The sequence below is a fragment of the Bombus bifarius genome, unplaced genomic scaffold (genome assembly GCF_011952205.1).
Source record: "Bombus bifarius isolate JDL3187 unplaced genomic scaffold, Bbif_JDL3187 scf7180000008165, whole genome shotgun sequence".
Classification (NCBI taxonomy): Eukaryota; Metazoa; Arthropoda; class Insecta; order Hymenoptera; family Apidae; genus Bombus; species Bombus bifarius.
In genome coordinates, this window is record NW_022884487.1 from 990,463 (window position 1) to 1,009,637 (window position 19,175).

At 40.2% G+C, this 19,175-nt stretch overlaps 1 protein-coding gene and 1 long non-coding RNA gene across 2 annotated transcripts in view; one reads left to right on the forward strand and one right to left on the reverse strand.

Moving 5' to 3' along the window:
• Window positions 1-19,175, forward strand: part of LOC117209072 — a 125,594-nt gene that overhangs the window by 2,530 nt on the left and 103,889 nt on the right. The window lies entirely within an intron of this gene.
• LOC117209080 lies at window positions 7,758-8,237 on the reverse strand. The gene is made up of 2 exons (XR_004487845.1): window positions 7,973-8,237; window positions 7,758-7,833 (listed from the first exon to the last, which is right to left on the reverse strand). It is a non-coding gene; the product is annotated as an uncharacterized LOC117209080 (long non-coding RNA).

Here is a 19,175-nt window from a genome sequence, read left to right on the forward strand (position 1 = left end):
GTTCCGCAGTCGGGGGTAGAGTTTTTCGATCGTCCGAATTATCGATTTCGAGCTGTGCCAGAGTGCTGGTAATTTTTTGCGGGATGGCTTTTTAATTAAATTTCGTCATCGTACGCATCTTTTCTATACGTTTAACTCCGTTATGATATTCTATTGGGGAAAAATATTACTTTTTGTGGGTTGGTTAGGAAAATTCTTCCGTCGATGATAAAACGTTGAAGATAGCTTGATGTTGATGTCGTCGATGTATTATTGGAAAATACGTTCTCGTACCGACGAAACTTTTGTGAATGTCAAAAGTGAAACCCACGTAAAACGCGAAAATAAACTCATCAATGGCAACACGTATTTATACACTAACTGTGAATCAATTTTAACTATGGATACTCTCAACAGAAATAACACGATTTCTGTACAGTGTAAAGTTCAAAAGGTTAGTCCGAAAATCGAATTTGCTCTGTGAAAAGTGACAACGTCCAGCTTCATCTGTTGTTCCTCCCCTTCTATAGGTTATTAACTAGATAAACTTCGATTATATCGATAGCGACAGAATTTTTCTCTGCGAACAACGCTGTGTCGAATAAAACTATTTAAAGGACGTTTACAGTCGATTTAAACTCCAAATACGGAGAAAGTAATATTATGTCGAAAAATTAAAAGTCAGAGAAAAATTCATGTATATTCAAAATTAGCATTTTGCAATGAAAATACGGAAAATATTATACTAGGATAATTCGAATCGCCTTTCGAATAAATAATATCCCAGTTCGAGAGACCTCACGTAAATATTAATTAAAGCTCGCTGATGAAAAGACTAGCAGCTATCGATCAGTTTATACGAAGTACATACATACATACTTTGCGTTGAGGATGATGAGGCTGTGCTCGAAATGACGCTTGGAATACTTTCCACGAGAGATCCACTCGTGAAATACTTTTTGACGTTGATTGCGCGTACCCTATGTGTACTGGCGGTGTTAAATCGCGTTCAAGGCTCGCCCGACTCGAGTCTTCTTTTCTCGAATTCCGTCGCACGCTCTTCCCCCCCCCCCCCTCGGTGAGTCTTCGGTTAATCTGCCGTGATTTATGCATAAGTGCGATTAAAGCCGAAACCCCTATTGATATGAGCAATAAATCCGGCGATAGAGATTAGCTCTGGTCACTAATAGTTGAGATTTCTCAACGGGTAGCTTTGTGGTCAAACGTTCGTTGTTAAGTCTAGGACTGTTTAGTGTGTATATAGATGCGCCCACGGTGTCTCTAAATCACGTGGACCGTAATAACGTATTACTCGAAGTAGCGCTTAATCCCGGGATGATTTGTGAAGTTTACCGATCGGCCATTTTAATACTTTAATAGCCAACCTGTCACCTTGTAATTTAGTAGGTTCTATAAAAAGTTTCGGGAAATGATCAATAATATTATTACACCGATAGTACTCGTAGTATTATACATATATTCTTAGTGTGTTAGATCGGTGTGGGTAAAACGTCGATGAATGAAGTTTGAATTGGTCAATTATCAACTACGATAAAGAATTTGAAAATTAAGAAGAAGGAAATTGTTATCAACTATGTGTATTGTAAAGATCATTTAGGCAATCATTTAACGTATAGATTATTATGCGTACTATGTATATTATAATATGTATTTTAAATGACATGGAAATTGGATATTACGGTTTATGTTATGTATAACTAATGTGTCGATATGTTACAAGTTATATGTTAAAAAATGACATTTTATGTGAACCATCTTTCTAACGATATCAATTTAGTCATGACACTGAAAAGCACAACCTATCGGTCTCTACTGTCAAGCGTGTTTATCTAATTTACTAAGTAGTCTCGCAAATAAAGAAATATTAAAGCGTCTTAAATTATACCAAGTGTCAAAAAGATTAAAAGTTATTTGAATGTTAAGGAATGCCATATACCGAGGATATAAAGACTCCACCTAAAGTATGTTTCACTGAAACAACAGGTGTACAAACAACCGTCCTAACAGCAGGCGGGCGCATCACTACGATTCTGAATATTAACTTTTCTCTCCTCCGAATCGTATATCGAGATAATAACAGCGATTGACCGGTGGTCGGTTGTTCGTTACGGTGTCGTAAATGTCACGCGTGACAATAAAAATTTCTGACGAAATGTATTATACCCTTTACCATCAGACCATTGACTGAAAGGAGTCATTGGGAGCGTTTCGATCGCCGCTTAGCAGTTCGCGGTCGATAAATAAACATACTGGCCGCGGCTAAAGGACAGCTTTCGATAATCATAGAAAAAAATATAAATAGAGAGAGGGTCCAGCGTAAAAGAAGTTCGTTACTTCGCCACGTTTCTCGTGTAGCACGAGGCGCGCCTGTTATGTATTTGTGTGGGGGCGAGTTAGGGGCAGCACCCACCGTTTAACTCGTTGAAATCTGACGATGTTTAATGAGACGTCAAGAATTTGATGCGAGTTTCGAAAGCACGGTTGCATAGTACAGAAGAAGAGAGAGGCCAAGCGCACACCGCGGGGCGGTCTTTATAAAGACGGCCTTTATATTTGACCGGTCGGAAATTCAGTGAGCATGTGGCAACGTCGGATATCCCTCTCTGTGTTTCTTTCTTCCTCGGGCCAAAGCTCGATTCGTTGGCCACGCATCTTTTTCCAGCAGCGCCGGGCCGCCGGCCGGCCATCGGGCCCCCATCGCGTTCTATACCCGTACCAGAAAGTTTCTTCTACCTTTACCACGCCACCACCTTACACCCCATCCACTATACTCTTTTATTTTATTATTCGACCCGACCTCCAACGAGTTAGGCTGTTGCCTTCGCCTCTACAGAGAGCCCTTTGCCTCTCACTCTCTTTTCTCCGACTTTTGCTTACTCTGTTTCTATCTCTCTCTCGTTCAACCATAGCCTCCTCTTCCTCCCATCGCCTCTACCTTTCTCTTCGAAGCGATTCGCTTCGCGACTAACGAAGAAACTGGAATCTCGTTGTATGGATACGAAGAAGATTCTTCTTCCTTTCACTCTTTCTCGTGTCTCCGCGTCTTTATCTAACATCGGCTGGTCCCCTTTCGCCGCCCCCTTTCATGCTCCGCGTACAATTAGTTTGCTCGAACTTGTACGGGCCAACGAGCGTTTGCCTACCATTTTCTATATGTATCATGGACGCGTTATCGATGCAGCCGGCGAGAGGCGCGCATATTAAAACTTGACGAGACTCGCCAGGAATCCAGGAAGAGGCGCTGTGAAGCAGCTAGCGGCGGACAGTGGGGGGAAAAGGAAATCGTATATAGCCGACTATACCGAGGGAAACTTTTCATAATGTTGGATGCTGGATCCGTTTAGAAATTTTTCAATCGTGCCCTCGGTATCGTGAACTTTGCATTCCTCGCGTCCTTCGCGGTTATTCCACGCAACCGGATCATGTGGAATAATATTGACTCGCATCAAGTATCCCTTTACGTTCTTGCATTTTTATACGAATATTCGGTATTACGCCGCACAGGTTATATATTTCTTACCCGATGCCACGATATTACAGGTGCTATTTCTCTCTTTCTGTCTACTTTTTCCCGTCCGGTGCGTTTAGTTCTCACGATAACGCGCCTTTGCTACGAGTCACAGGACTCATAGGTCCGTGCGTTATCAACCGCGGGTGATAACGCGTGTACATTTGTATTTGTTTTGGCGTGAACTTTTATGTAGTCACAGTCTTTTTTGTTTCTTTTAAGTTTTATTAAATTATAGCGAAATATATTACAGTTTCATATCGCATCACGTATATAAAGGGTTTTATATTACATAACAAAACTACCTAATCTTTTCATTTTACAATTAACTCTGCCTTTTTCGTAACTTTCGTCAATTTATTACATATGATCCAAGTAAGACTATTACAAACTTTCGAAGAATAAAATACATACGGACAGGTGAAATTCGCATTGAAATTAATAACACAGACGGCTCTTCCGCATTTAGCATCGTGTGAATTGCAACATTCTCAATAGATTCCGCGAATACCTAGCGCTCGTGTATAAGTTAACCCGTTTGAATTTTTTATAGACTCATCATCATATTTCTCTTTTGCCCTTTCGTTCAGCATCGAACAACGCAACATGTTGACCGCATTTAAATGTAAACGGGCTCGCGCTTCTCTGACAGTTTTCGCGAAATATTTTCAAGTTTCCCTCCCCGCCTTTCCCCCGGTTCCCAGCACTATTTTGCGCAAAGAATCGCGTTAATTCGTAAACCGCAATGCAGTAGCTTCGCGTAATTGAAACCACTGTGTGTACCTATGTAACTACTAATGGTAACGGAAAGTCATCGGAAATATATTTTTATCGACTGAGCGGAGAATATCATGGGCTGACCATGGGCCAGAGAGCTTATTCCGAAATCAATCACGTTCACGCGCGATTGTTTTACCTAATACAACACACGGGGTACGTGACTGCCGCGAAACTGGCTGGCTTGTTGCCATGTTTTCTCGCACGGAAACGCTCGCGATCGGTTAAATGTTAATTAACATCCTGACCTTTAACCGATCGTTCATGTATACCTGGGGATAATCGCTGATTTCTAACCGTATATGTATCTGGCGCTAATATTTTAACGCGCTTTCCTGCACCTAGACTGGCTTACCGAGATACTTGAACACCTACTACAGGGAACTTGTATACGTAACGTATATATCGTATGTGTTATGTAAAAATTTTGGAAACTTCGTTAGCACTGAAGAGAAACGACTGTCATGATTACGTTGGTCAAATTTGAAGTGAATGTGAAGATATTTGTTGCAAATTTGTATTCAGTAAAATTTGATAATACAGCATGAATATTGGTCTTAAATGTATTACCATATACGAAATGGGGTTCCGGTAGATTTTGAAATTTATTAATATGATATAATGGATTATTAATTGTCCGCTGATACACCAGTGCAATCATGATAATTCGTGATATATTACAAAGCTAATCAGATTTCAAAAGGTTTCGCGTGACACCCATAAAATATTCATAGAAGTTTACAAATGGTTGGAATACTTCCGTGAATCTATGTATCTCTACTAGTCGCTGGTTTTTACCTCGAGAGAAATTCTCGCGTATCGTTGCCGCGTAACCCGCCGTTCGAAACCGTGGAGAGATGAGTCAGTATGACGGTGGTAGAGCGAAGGATATTTTGCAGTGTAAAAAAAGTCTCGCTTAGCTCTCTCGCAGGGTGCAGAGGTCCAAAGCTATCGTTTTCTCGATTCTCACGAGAAGGCTTGCCCCTTGTATCGGTTTCATTCGACTCCTTCTGCCACACAGTAATTAGAAAACACGTAAACGAGTTTTCGGTACGTTAATTCCGAAGAACGTAATTCCGAGCGTTGCTGTATCCTGGTATCTTCTCTTCTCCCCCACTTTCACTCCACGCCTCGTACCCCTCTATTGGATGACCCCATGGACTTTCAGCCGCGCACACTCACACGTATATATGCGTATACTTACCTATGCGTACACATGTGCACGGTTTATTGAACAGTGGGGATCGGTCGTTAGAAGTTAGAAACGGGGGGATCACGTGCGTCGCTTCACCGTTTGCCCGGTAATGCGTGCACAATCGCGTGTATCTCCAATTTTTTAAATAATCACGAATACACACAGGCCTGATAAATTTCCCCTCTGCATTCCCCGTTTGTTTGTACTGGTCTGTTTTACGCTTTTTTTCAGCGATGAATTTATATATAAAAAAGCAACGAGGAAGGCACTAAAGATAATATCGTTTTTCCAACGGTGACAAATAGGCGGTTCGTTGCGCGCCAACGCGGATCATAAATATTGAAATATTACACCTCTGTCGGAGTCGCTTGATTTTATAGAACATGCGTGCACGATAAGCGTTGTGTTACGCTATTTCAGTAACCATTCTCACGGTTGTTCCAGGAACATTTAGAACGCGTCATTACCATATAATACACAATTACCCACAAATCTGTATTACCCTGTATAAATTCCTTTCAGAAGCCACCTGTAGAAAAGACGCTGTATTGTTCGTGTCCGCGATACGACGCGTCAGACGTCGCGAGTAGGTATTCATAAATCGTAGAAAATTAAAATTACTTGCAACAAGTCGTTTTATTGCTGAAAAATAGCCGTCCGTATTTACGACTTCTTTTATAATCACTTTTTTTTCAATTTCATTCTAGCAACGGTAGTAGACATAATATAGTCCAACTTCGAATTTCTTCCATATTTTTCCATAGCGTTTTTCTCATAAGTTTAACCAGTCTCAATTGAAGCCATAGGAAAAGAACATTTTCGGTCATATACCTTTTTTTCTTTGCTGGATAGCAATGTTAAGATTCATTCACGTGTCGAGCAACTCAATACATTTTATTTGGTTTTTAGATTATATATGTGTTCTTGTCAGCCCTTTAAATTCAATACTTCAAAAATATCCATGCCTCAGCTGTTTTTCTTTTTTATAATGCTTGTCACATTTGTTACTTAATTTCAGAATTCTTATGTGTGAAGACATATTAACCATACCGTATTAAAATACCATCTTCCGATCACCAAACGACACAAAAATCAGAAAATCAATGAATTATCATGTCTCTCCTATGTGATCATCGATTTGAAACACTATAAACTCAAACGGTAGCATTAGTATCGAACCAACGCGTCACAGCGAGAAATCGCGTACATTTCATATACATAAACGATCGGTGGGGCGCCTGTTTCCGCGTGCTAAAAAATCCATTCGGATCTAGCGGCGCTCTTGCCGGCGCTGTATTATGGAAATCAGTGGAATTGGAGTGCCGAGTATGCAAGACACGTGAATTAAACACGTAATACACCGACTCCGCAGTGTGCACCTGTCGCGCATGCAAATCACTTAAGCCGCTGAGCCTGCTCCTGCTCGGTTTCCGAGCTTTTTCGGCCGCGATGCATATCGCTGCGCGCTCGTTGCGCTCTCGATTGTAATGCGCCTTCTCTCTGCGTGTCCTTGCCACTTTTCTGTTTCTCCCTTTTTCTTATAGACGTATACGTGATAAGGTAGACTTATTCGAGTCACCTAAGCTTTTATATCATAAAATTCAATCTTCATCTTTACAGAGAATAATTAAATTTGTTGTATATTATAGAACAGCGCGATTCTTCGATATGATAACTTGCCTTATATCTCTACATCTGTTTCTGTTAAAGTATCTATCGCTTTATACACGTAGAGTATAATAAAATATATTTTTTTTTGTAACGTTTCGCCTGCGATATTGCGCTTTATTTTGCTCAATCAACTTACCAATGAATTCCCTGAAGTACGTTTGAAAGGCTTCTGCAGTGTTCATTTATCAGAATATAAACACGGTGGAATAGACGGTTGATAAATGTCGATCGTTCTTTACCTAGCTTTTATACAAAATATAAAATGTTTCTCGTTGAAAAATCACCTTCTTTCCATTGACAAATACCCGATTTGTTCCTTTAATAGATGCACTTGATGTGCAGCTAAAATTAATATTAGCGACGCGGTATTTTCCAAAGTAGAAAATTAATTATGTTTAAATCGCGGCTGAATACGAATATACTGGATGTAATAGAACAAACAGACTGTTTAAAACGCTAGAAAATTATCGAACGAGTCAATATCTTCCTCTGTAAACCTCTCTCTTCTCTCTATCTTTTTTTACCATCATAATTTTCCATCTCTCGTTCCCTCTGCTCTTCGAGTCTCGTAACTTTCACCATGTTTCCCGTCTCTCTTCTTTTTTCCCCGGTCTCTCGTAAAATTTGTCACTCTCTACGGCTCTTTGCTCTTCTACCTTCCCTGGCACACAACTTGCCGCACCTGTAAGCACAATCAACGATTAGATGCAATCAGTTACGCTTTCTTTTTCCTTCGTGCGTGTCTCTGCGTCGTTTCTTGCTACAATCACTGGAATACTTTATCGATCGCATGTACACGTGATATTTCAGTTAATATTTACCGACGTTCGCGTTCCATACAGATTTTTCGTCCGCGATGTAACCATTACACAAATACAATCCAGGCGGTGTATTCGACGTCGTCGTCGTCGTCGTCTTCGTTATTACATGCCACTACCAGTAACCGGAAGATCTTGTGCTCTGATAAATTACCCTGTAACGTAACCGGTGCGCTCGCCTTCTTCCGTCGTCCTTTCTGTGTCCGAGATACAGTCGGAGACAAAAATAATTGAACAGATAGCGGAAGGTAGGTATCAATGAAGTTTCATCGAATTAGTCCTAACGTTATATTGTACTGGTATAATTAAGTTTCATTTATTACAAAGCAGCCGGCAAAAGGAAGTTTAACATTCGTTAAGTAGTTAATAATTTCAAGAACTGTTAGTAATTATAAATAATTATTCGAAAGTAATTTTGTGCATACGAGTATATTAATGACTTTTCTGTCTATTTTACAGCATGTTGCCGACTGCTCTAGAGTTTCATATTATATTTAGTCGCTTTTCTTCTCAAATACAATCTGTCTTGTAAAATTGTGCTGTCTATTGTACTACTTACGTTTAAATTTCCTTTTACCCGCTACTGTATATGCTGTGGTACGTACGTCTCGTTTACATCTGTGTAAACAGACCGTATTTAACGAAACGTCGTCGATACCTTATTTCCACCACCTATTCAACTTATTTTTGCCTCCGACTGTATTGTTCACCGAGTTTTCTCGTTCGAGGAAAATAGGTTCCAGCTGCATGAGGTAGGTCAGCTAGGGCTTCCTGTAAACACGATGAATAATCCAAATTAATGGTAAATGCATACCACGAGCGAATAAATTTCTACAAGAAAAAAAAGAAGGAAATATCTGAATACCACGCTAATTGAGACTTTGAAAGGATTAAGCTTATAGGAGATAATTGGTTTGTCATTTAGGTAGTAGGTCATCTTAAATTTCCAATTTTCCCTGTCCAAGTGGCTGTGAAACGCTGAAAAGCCGCATTTCCATGGATATAGTCAACATTCACCCGTTGAATTATGCTCGAGAGCTTACTAGACCCCGTCTTTCGAGAATATGCGTCACGCCAGTATGTTGTCGTATATAGACACATACACGGTGTACCAGGATTTAAAATTCGGTAGATGTATTCTATGAGTGTAATCCGGCAAAAAGTATTTTATAAACGTAGCTTATTCGAAGCTTTATCGAAAAGTTATAATAGAAATAGGAAATGCAAAAGGAACGATGACGGACTCATCAGGATTATCATGCTATAAGACAAGAATAGATTTATAATCAGCGTAATCTTTGGCTGTTAATATATAATTCACAAGAAAAGTTGAATTTATTACTGTATTGTGTATTACTATAGAAATGCTCACGCAAAGTTGTAACAAAATTTAGCTGCCAAACTCTGGATCACCCTATATTATATAATATATTATAAAAATATTTCGAAATTTCACGAATAGTGACGAGACAATTGTCACGGTTATGTTGGACAAATTTCAAACCAATCTGGAAACTTACATAGAAATTACAAAATATTTATTGCAAACGTAAGACGTATTAAAAAAAAGGTGTTCAAATACTAACACAAGCCACTATATTTTTACACATATAACATTTTATAATTATGACCTTAAAATTGGCCTTATAACCTTAGAATTTACTAAATTTGTTAAACTCTGGGACACCCTGTATGCACATATACACATATATACGGGTAGCAGGTATATATACGTGGCACGCATAATGATGCTTCCGCCACACATAAATTAGCATCACGAGTGGCCGGCTGACCCGGTGTACGAGACAATTTTCTAAGAAATTTGTCAAACGATAATTCGAGCGGCTTCTCAAGTGTAAATTCAGCTCTCGCGGTGGCTGCCGACCGGTCGGTCCGCCCGGTATGCAAATAAGTTGGTCAAGATAGCCGAGCGATGAGAGAGGCGGGACGTGTCGTTATTCCGATACCATTGTTTGTATTTCATGGCGGAACGTGAATCATCGGTTACTTAATTCCGATAACGCCGCCAGCTACCGATGTCGGACGCATTTTAAACGCGCCTTGTCTTCCCTGCTGCCTGCTTCCAATGGACCGCCGTGACCGATTTTACTGTGCGGAAGTCCAAGACTTGTATTGGCGAATATGTGGGCGCTTTTGCCAGGTCGTACTAGATAGGATGAAAATTTGGAAAATTATTATCATTTGTAAAAGAGATATACGAAAGTTTAGAAAATTAGATTTTTTTTTAATTAGTATTGTCGATGGAGGAGATATAAAATCGGCCATGCTAACGTTCATGTGTTTCGTACAACTTAAAACGCAGCGAGAGACAAGGAGCTTCAATCTCTTAGCCAGGATCGAACAGTTCAACGATTTAGAGTTGTTTCTTACAAATATTTAACCGTTTGAGTCCCAAGCAGCGCAATCGTGCTGTTTAGATTTTGTGTCGAAAAGTCTCAATATTCTGTATTTCATTGTTATCTTCTTAATAATGTTTATTGAACAAAACTTGAAATATTTGTAAAGCAATAATACGCGTATATAATAATATAGGTGTATTTCACAGAAATAACAAATATGGCAAATCCCTGTTCGGGATTTTTTGACCCTGTTTTTTCAAATACCTCTGCGACTCAAACGGTTAATATAGCAATTCATAGATAGCTTTCACAATCTGAGATTCAAGCAATTCAAATTGATTTCGCGAGACGCGTAGTATGTTTGGTGTGGCTGCATCAATCGTTGTCGTCAACTAATACTTCAATTTACTACCCTATTATGTTCTTTGCACCAAGTATACACAGAGTACGATACAGAAAGGTGTTTGGATTTGCCTTTGGATTCATTTGTGTGGAAGCTTTTTCCGACGCCTTTTCATAAGAATCATCTTAAAGGTTTTTGCTGAAAGATATTCAAAGCTAAGGTTTATTGTTCAACCAGAGGACAAAGAAAGCCTAGCAAGCTGAAGTGACCTTCAAACAAGTCAAGGTCAAAGGAATGGTGACAAGCATGTTTAGCCGGTGCAAATTTGTGTAGAGAGTAATGGACACATCTTGGTAGTCCGGTCCTGTTTAAATAACTTCTGCTCTCGCGCGACTTTCGGATTGTTTGAGGGTCATCGCCGTTACAGCTTTGTTAAATTTACTTCCACAGCACTGCAGTGTGCCCCATTTCTGAAATGCAAAACTATGTTTGAACGACCTTCTACGAGTAGCTAATTTTACATTTTCTCGACTCAAAACGTTGCGAAGAATATCGTATTATAAGTTAGTTATATCGTAAAATAATTGCTGCCGTGTTGCTATTAAATACTGAATTATATATATATATATACGTTGATATAATCTCCTTATTTCCATCGAATAAAAAATAATTTAAAAAATGTAGTCGTTGCATAAATTGCCGAATTGTTAGAAAGAGACTCGCAGAACGTTGTATGTATCTTTGGAAGCTCGTTTAACACAAAAGTATGGTGGATTAGTATCCATGGAAATAAGCGAATATCAGGCAGCTTATCTCTCTAGAAACGCGAAAGAACCGTAAAGCTTTCGATGTATACGTATCGTATAGATGCTTCAATACAGAAGGCGATTTTGTTGAACATCCAGCCGTGAGACGCGAACACGAGCGCGCGCGCGCGCATCCCTGAAAGCCACGTTTAAAGAGATATTCGCTGCCTGTATTGTATAACTCCTTTACGAGAGTTACATTTCCTTGTATATATTTGTTACGGGCAAAATTGTATGATACGCGCTACTTCTCACGTGGAATTTACAACGATCCCAGTTGGGTCTCTTTCGAATAATTAAAATTGCTGTTCCGCAACCGGTAGAAATTCCCCGAAATACGAAATCATCGCGTGTACGAGTATTTTACTTTTTTAACGTGCACACACGCGTACAAACTCGCGCGTGTGAGTATCTTCATTAAATTAATTGTTAATTCACCGATAAACGCGGAGTACAATTAATTTCTTCGTGATACTTGTTACTCATTAACGTAAAACAGGCTTCAGATTCCGTTGCTTCCTTCGTTTACATCGATACGTTGCGAAACATGGGTTTTTCTTGGTGCTGCGATTTAATCGAACGATCTCTTCATTTGCGTGCAATTAATGTTATTCCATTTAGATAGCGATGTGTACTTACTGTTACAGGTCAGGGTCTTTTATAGTACCATTAATTTATACCTTTTTTCAGGCTAAATATCGCCTTACGGTTTTTTATTTGCTTTTAGTTACCATAGTTGCAGCGAAGAATTTCATGTAATTTGGACCAACTCCTTCGAGACTTTCCGAAGCCAAGTATTCCACAGTGAACCGTTACTGTTCCATATTTTCTATAGATATTTGTTTTTAAATAACCCGATTGGAATACAAATAACAGGTCATTGGATAGTAATTGTCTATTTAGGATGTTCGTAGCCGACTGCCTGCTACTGTTCCACCATCTATCTCTTCCACGCCCAACTCCACCCCATTGTTTGTCCTAAAGACAGATATATAGGTGTAGCTTGAGAGATGGCGTCATTCCTAACGCTGTTTCTACAAATACCACCCTAAAAGTATATCGGCCAGTGTACACAGTGATCTTTTCAAGTTACAAATGTTATCCAATCGATACCTTCGTGAATCAGGATTGCCAATCATACTCGATGTGTCAAAGGCTATTGATGCACTGCAGCAGCGGACCAATCCCATTCCATTTGATTCTCGCTCAAACATATCGACACACGTACAAAATAGACAAACATCTTCGCGAACAGCCGTCCGTAGTCGACCCTGTCCTATGATCGAACACGGTTGAACAGTTTCAAAAATTCCTCTTCTCGTACCAGGTTTCGACAGCCATAATGGCCGCTGACACGGTAGCGCGCGATTTCATATATCATATCGTTTCGACACGTTGAAGAGTCGCAGATGCTTTCATTGTCAGTAGCTGACAAAAGTATTTCAACGGTTATCGTAGAAAATTTCCACGTATATATTGTGTATTGTTGTATTTTTAACTCTCATTAGTATCGTAAATGAGGCACGACTACTTGTTGATTTGGAACTGTACATAGAATCTACAGATATTTGCTGCAAACATATATTTAATAAAAAAATTTCTAACATGGATACATAAACACGTAATAAGCTTTCAATACGGTTCTAGTGAAAAACTAGTGATATTTATAACTGTAGTGATTTGTAGAAAATATCGAATCTTCGGATTCGTTGACTGTTACATTCGCTATCATAGGGCTAATAAAATTTGAAAACGTTGCGTATAACGTGCGTAATATATTCGTCAAATTTTTCTACAAGTTGTTCGAATTCTTTTCTACGCTATTTCGTATATGAGAAAAATCCACATTGTACGGCTTAAGGTCGTACATTGTACACGTGTAGGTCAGGCCGCTTAGCTTCACCTGCTCTCCATTTGTCACGTCCGAAATTGCATTACGCGGCACGTCAAATTTCTATATAAAACGACCCTAAGATGCCATTGACTGCGCCCCCGTGGTCGTTTAACATGTCGGCGTTCCGCTTTCTGCTTTACGTCTCTCTACTCCTCTGTGCAATCTTCTCGCTCTCTTTCCATCTCCGTCTCGCTCTTGTTCTCGTCCAGGTACTCTGTGCGTTGCTCTCCATGTGCCTCTCCGGCCATATGGTTCGCGACCCTGCTGCTGTTCATTCATAATACACGCAGCCCTAAAAGTTGAACGCGTTAGACCATGTGCACGGTGAAACTCGGACAGGCGGTTTTCAAAGCGACGCATTGGATAGCCAGCTGAAAATTTTAAAAGCAACCTGGAACCTGGTGGCGCTACCGGCCGAACTCGTCCCTGTAGGGACTAATTTGTAGACAGTAAAATAAAAACTTGCAGGTTAGCTGGTCGATGAGTTCTTTTCAAATATGCAATAGCCAAGGGATGAAACATAGGATGTGGTATTATTCCCTGTATAAGAGCTGTACTCTGTACGAGAGTGCACTTTGCTTTTACTGTAACGTTTATTCTGGATCGTAATGCTGTTAGACAGTTTACTGTTCCTATTGTATTCGCGAAAAGTGTATACGGTAGTTCATAAAAGTGTTCCGACACTTGTAGAAACCTTTTACGAATACATAACGTTCCGTACATTACATAACGTTATACGAGACGTACATGTACGTTTGAATTTTCATTAGCTCTACGTTATACGCATGAATTTTATGATAATGTTGGTAAAAATTTGAAGCAAATCCGGTGATTCCGCAAAACATCGATTCCCAGACACGCTATGAATATTCCGAAAAACCCGCTATAATATTTTGACGTCATTACAAATTCTTTCTTAATCCATCCTTTACCGCAGACCCTTGTAAACCTAACCGAAAACACGTGACACAAAGAAATAGAGTCTTCCACGGACTGGAAAATCTCAGTTCAAAAGATTAGCAATAACAGCATGGAGTAATGGCACTACAGAAACGTAGTTTACTTTAGATGCCACGAGCGCCGCTATTCTACCGATTCCCATCGAACTCTCCCCCTAATTTCGAGTGAGAAGTACACCATCGGTGGTCATTCCAGCTACCAGACGCAGCAGCTGGTTGAGCTAAAAGCTAATCACAATAGAGCGTGCTCCTTAGACGTATCCTGGCCTTGTATACCTGCAGTTTACCCTCCGAGTCTACGCTTCTTTCAGGATTTCTGCCAGGTAATCGTGGAAATAGGCGAGGATTCTCGAAAAACTTTCCATCGTTATTTCGAGGTCGTTTTCCTTTTGTCAAGCAAGGCCGACGACAGGAAGAGCCTAGGCTGACGACATAATCTGGCCAGGCCTGGCTTACCTACGCTATCTTAACTTCGTTTTTGCCTAAAACGCATTTGGCTCCCGCGTACTCGACGTCCTTGTCGCTGACTCGTCCCTAAGGCGCAGCCGGGGATTACTTCTTAACTCCTGACACAGATTTCCAGAGAGTTTCCACGAATTTATGACTTAGCGTGGCAGCCGTGCCTCACGGAAGGAAGATAACATTTACATAGTCGGATCCTTGGCTGTGCGGCGTTATACCGATCGAAAAAGCTGATGTTTTATGTATTCTCTTTTTACGCGCTGTTTAAAATTCCGTTTGAAAAATAAACGAACATATGGCGTTTGGTAACGAGAGAAGAACTGTCGTGCAAATGGAACGGTTTCTTTTGTCCAGCTCGTCGCACCGGATCAGTCGATGATACTCGTTATTGTAGAATTCTCTCTAGTTTCTGTGTTTTTGTCTGTGAAATGGAGCAAGAGAAAGATATAAGTACATACCTTTTGTTGACATTCTGTAAAGAATAACGTTGTAGGTGGCTGCACCCTCTTCCATAATCTCTCCATATCTAGATTTACCTTTATTATCTTCGCAGCAAATATTAGGGCGGGGAACGATTTCCAGTTAGGTTAGGATCTAAAAATAGCAGTATCATATTTTAAAAGACAAAAGGGGAGTCGGTAGGGTAACGCCACAATTGAGGAGTTCTGTATAGGTCCTGGATGGCTCTGTTAAGGGAATCGCGTCCAATAATATTTGTTTCCAGACACATTGCCATTCAATACACTGGAAATGATATTTTGAGGAATTATTGATGAAATACAAAAAAAGTAGCGGGTATTGTTCTTGTCGTCGCTAAGATACGCTAAAGGCATGCATCATTTCCGCCTTCATTAGCTTGTAAACTTGCCAGAGAGAGAGAGAAGGGGGGGGAGAGAAAATTTCCCCACATCCATAGGTCGTGGGCTAGAGCTTTCAGTATTAATACCATAATTGGCTTGATACAGCGAAGTTGTTACAGTTCTCGGGAGTCTCTCGCGCGCGTCCGTCGATAACCATTACACATTCATATGGCAATTGAAAAGTCCAGGAAAGTCTAGCTCACCGCAATAAATACACTATACGGTCGTCGACCAGAGTCACCTCGTCGTCAAGAGAATTGTTTGCCACTGACGCGTGCATTCGTAACGCGATCACGCTGTTTTCTTTTTCTCCCACATACAGATAGAAACAGTGGCAATGCACCAAGAATACTTAAGTGATGGAGGGGAGAATGGACAGAACGTGATAAGCCTCTGACAAGTCAAATTGATCAACTTCAGTTTCTATAAAGTTATCAATTTCACATTATACAGACATTGTTCGACAATTTGAGAATAATGAAATGAATTCAACCATTGAAACGGCTAATTTAAATACTCCTTTCATCTTTTATATTCACGGTAGATGAATCATACACGATGCACGTCCAAAGTGCACATTAATTTTAACAGCGACGCGAGCCCGCGAAAAGTGCGATCCAACGACAGCGATAGTTATTTTCACGTAAAAAGTTAGTTTCCATGCGTAAACAGGTCGAATGCTAGTTTCGTCGTATCGTTGCCAATCGATTTCTTACGTACCGACCGATACTTTACGCAACAGCAATGCAAACGGTTACGTTACTTTTCTGTAGCAAAAAAGAGATCTCGAGGTCTCCGACTACCTATCCAGGTTATGTTTCAATTCCTATCAATCTTTAGAGAGGAGATAGATTTGTTTCAATAGACTTGACTAATTTCATAAACTATTCTGGCAGGTATCGATTCTTGATACCCATCGGTCTATTATTATTGCTATTCAATATGAGTATCGAATGGAGATTGAAACAAACGTATTCTGCTGAATAATAGCATTTTCGAACGAGAAGCTATCGAGAATGATCGAGCCTCGAACGTTGCACGAGTATCGATATCCCCGACGATATCTCTCGCGTCCTCGAATCGAAAGACCAAACAAGTCGCACGGTAGTCTCTTGGAACTAGACACCAACGTCGCCTTGCGGAGACAATCGAATGACGGATGTCATGTATCACCGTCGTGACTCTACAAAAACGAATTCTCGCCAACGAAACGAAGCGATAGAGAGCGGCAAGCACAGCCCGATCGGAAGATCAACAGGAACGCCAACCTGACATTTATCAAGACGTGATTTCGGCTCCGGCATTCCTAATGAATCCGAGTGAATCTAGGTTGGTGGATTGCGCCTAACAATGATGGATGGGTTAGTCTATCGATTCGTTGGATTAGATGGAAATAATATGACGTTATCGAATAGAGGGAGCCACGTAGGGGACCGCCCCGGCATTTGGTTATTATGCACAGGGGAAGTTGAATTCTATTCGACCCCTGCGAGATACGAGAACGCTAATGAGCGTATAATGCGCATTGAATCGTGATCATTACACCTAGTGCGTTACGAGCATTGACTGCGTGTGGTAGGGTCATAGACATCCGTGGAAAATACGTGCAGTTCTATCGACAGAGTCGAGTCCATTTAGGGTATACTGTCGTGGTTAAGGGTGAGGTAAATCCTCTCTCTGTGTGTCTGTATCTATGTATCTTTCTCGTGTCTGCTTCTATGCTTCTCTCTCGTTTCTTCTTCTGACTAGGAGCGTACGCACTAACGTGTTTTCTCTCTCTCTCTCTCCCTCTCTCTTCCTCTCTTCCCCTCTTCCCCCCTCTCTGGAGCGTCAATCCATTCCCTTCAAGCAGGTCTGCCTCGCGTTGCTTTGATCCTGAGTATCTCGCATGCATCGGAATCTTTCTCTGTGCGGACACATTCTAGCTGGCGTCTGTGAATTTCAAAGCACGGTATTGTAGCTAGGTAATAGTGTTTCATCTCCGTATTACCGATACCATAGTTCACTCGGGGATCTTCGCAAATGGGGACGCATTGATAACGCGTAGAAACATATAGGATTTGGTAAGGTGTTAGACGTGCCCACGAGAGCGTATATTAACTCGCTCGCACGTTTGAGTGGATTATGGTACATAACCGTTGCACGATGGGAGTTTTTCATCGCGAAATTGAAAACGTTTTACTTTTTTGTTCGCAAACGTTACGGTAAAACTATGGCAAGCGATCGATGTTTATAAACGTCGAGGTTACCAGAGAAGGATTACGTGAAATTTTTTAAAATTATTTACAACGGAATAACAAATGCTGTGTACGTTTATAAGGGAAATACGTTATAAGCTTAATATCAAAACAACATTGTACCAATGAAAAAAATGGCAAAACAAATTTCAAAGAGATGAAACTCGATTATCTGTGAATGCATAGCAATATTTCTCACTAGCTGGCGGGAGCAACGGCGTTCGATTGGCGGTGCCAGAGAGGGGAGAAACGAAGAGAGGGGAATGCGACTCGTGTGAGCTTATATCGGTGAATGAGAAGAGGCTGCTTCGTGGAATGTATGTGTATGTATTTCGATTGCATTCACAGACCTTTTTTCTAGCCGGTCTAACCACCTTGGAATTTAATGATAAATGATAAACTACACGTCGAAAGAAATCCTCGTGTTTGAGTTGCCAAGAAATATTACGGTGTTGAGTCACGTCTTAGGTACTTTCGTCGAACGTTCCCCGCATGAAAGCCAGCTCGTACCGTCGAGTGGCCGAGGCGAGTGCAAATGTCGAAGTCGAGCGAGGGTAATGAGTGAGAAAAGATGAACCTTGCATTCTCTGCGTTGCACGAATACGTCGTGGTGAATCGAAAGGATCGAGGAGCGTCGCTCGAAGATCGACGCCAGCGCTGTATGCATACGTGGTGGCGATTGAGGACGACAAATTTAAAACTGTTCTACTGGCGGTGCACAGTGTGATATTTCAGTAGTCTAGCGACACGAAATTATTCTACCTATTAATATCTGTTGGTTTTTATAGGATTTTCAATCGAATATGTATTGATAAATGTTTAATACTTATATATATATATGTATTGATAAATATTTATTAGACAATCAGTTAAATAAAGTATAAAAGAATTTCTTCTTTTCTGGTTCTCTATTAAACGGAGAAGTCAATTTAAATTAAAATAAATAAAATCTCTTGGACATAATAATTTCTTTATTTAATCTTTCTACGCGTCGTTTAATTTCTATAAAGAAAAGATCGTATTTATATCTGCGAAAGGCAAAACCAATTCTGAATTGTTTTGTCTGCGTCAATTTTGAATTCCGTATTTATAAAAATTTAACAGCTCGTTAAAAACCGCAATATAAATTTTCCTACTGCCTGTTAAATTCCATAATTTCATTTCTCTTGGTTCTTTTTCATTGTCCTTTCGCTTGTTTTTTAAATATGCAACTGTTCATATTTCACGAGTTAATACGAACAGTTCAACATTTTTTTCTAGCAGCGTATTTTTAAATGATATACAT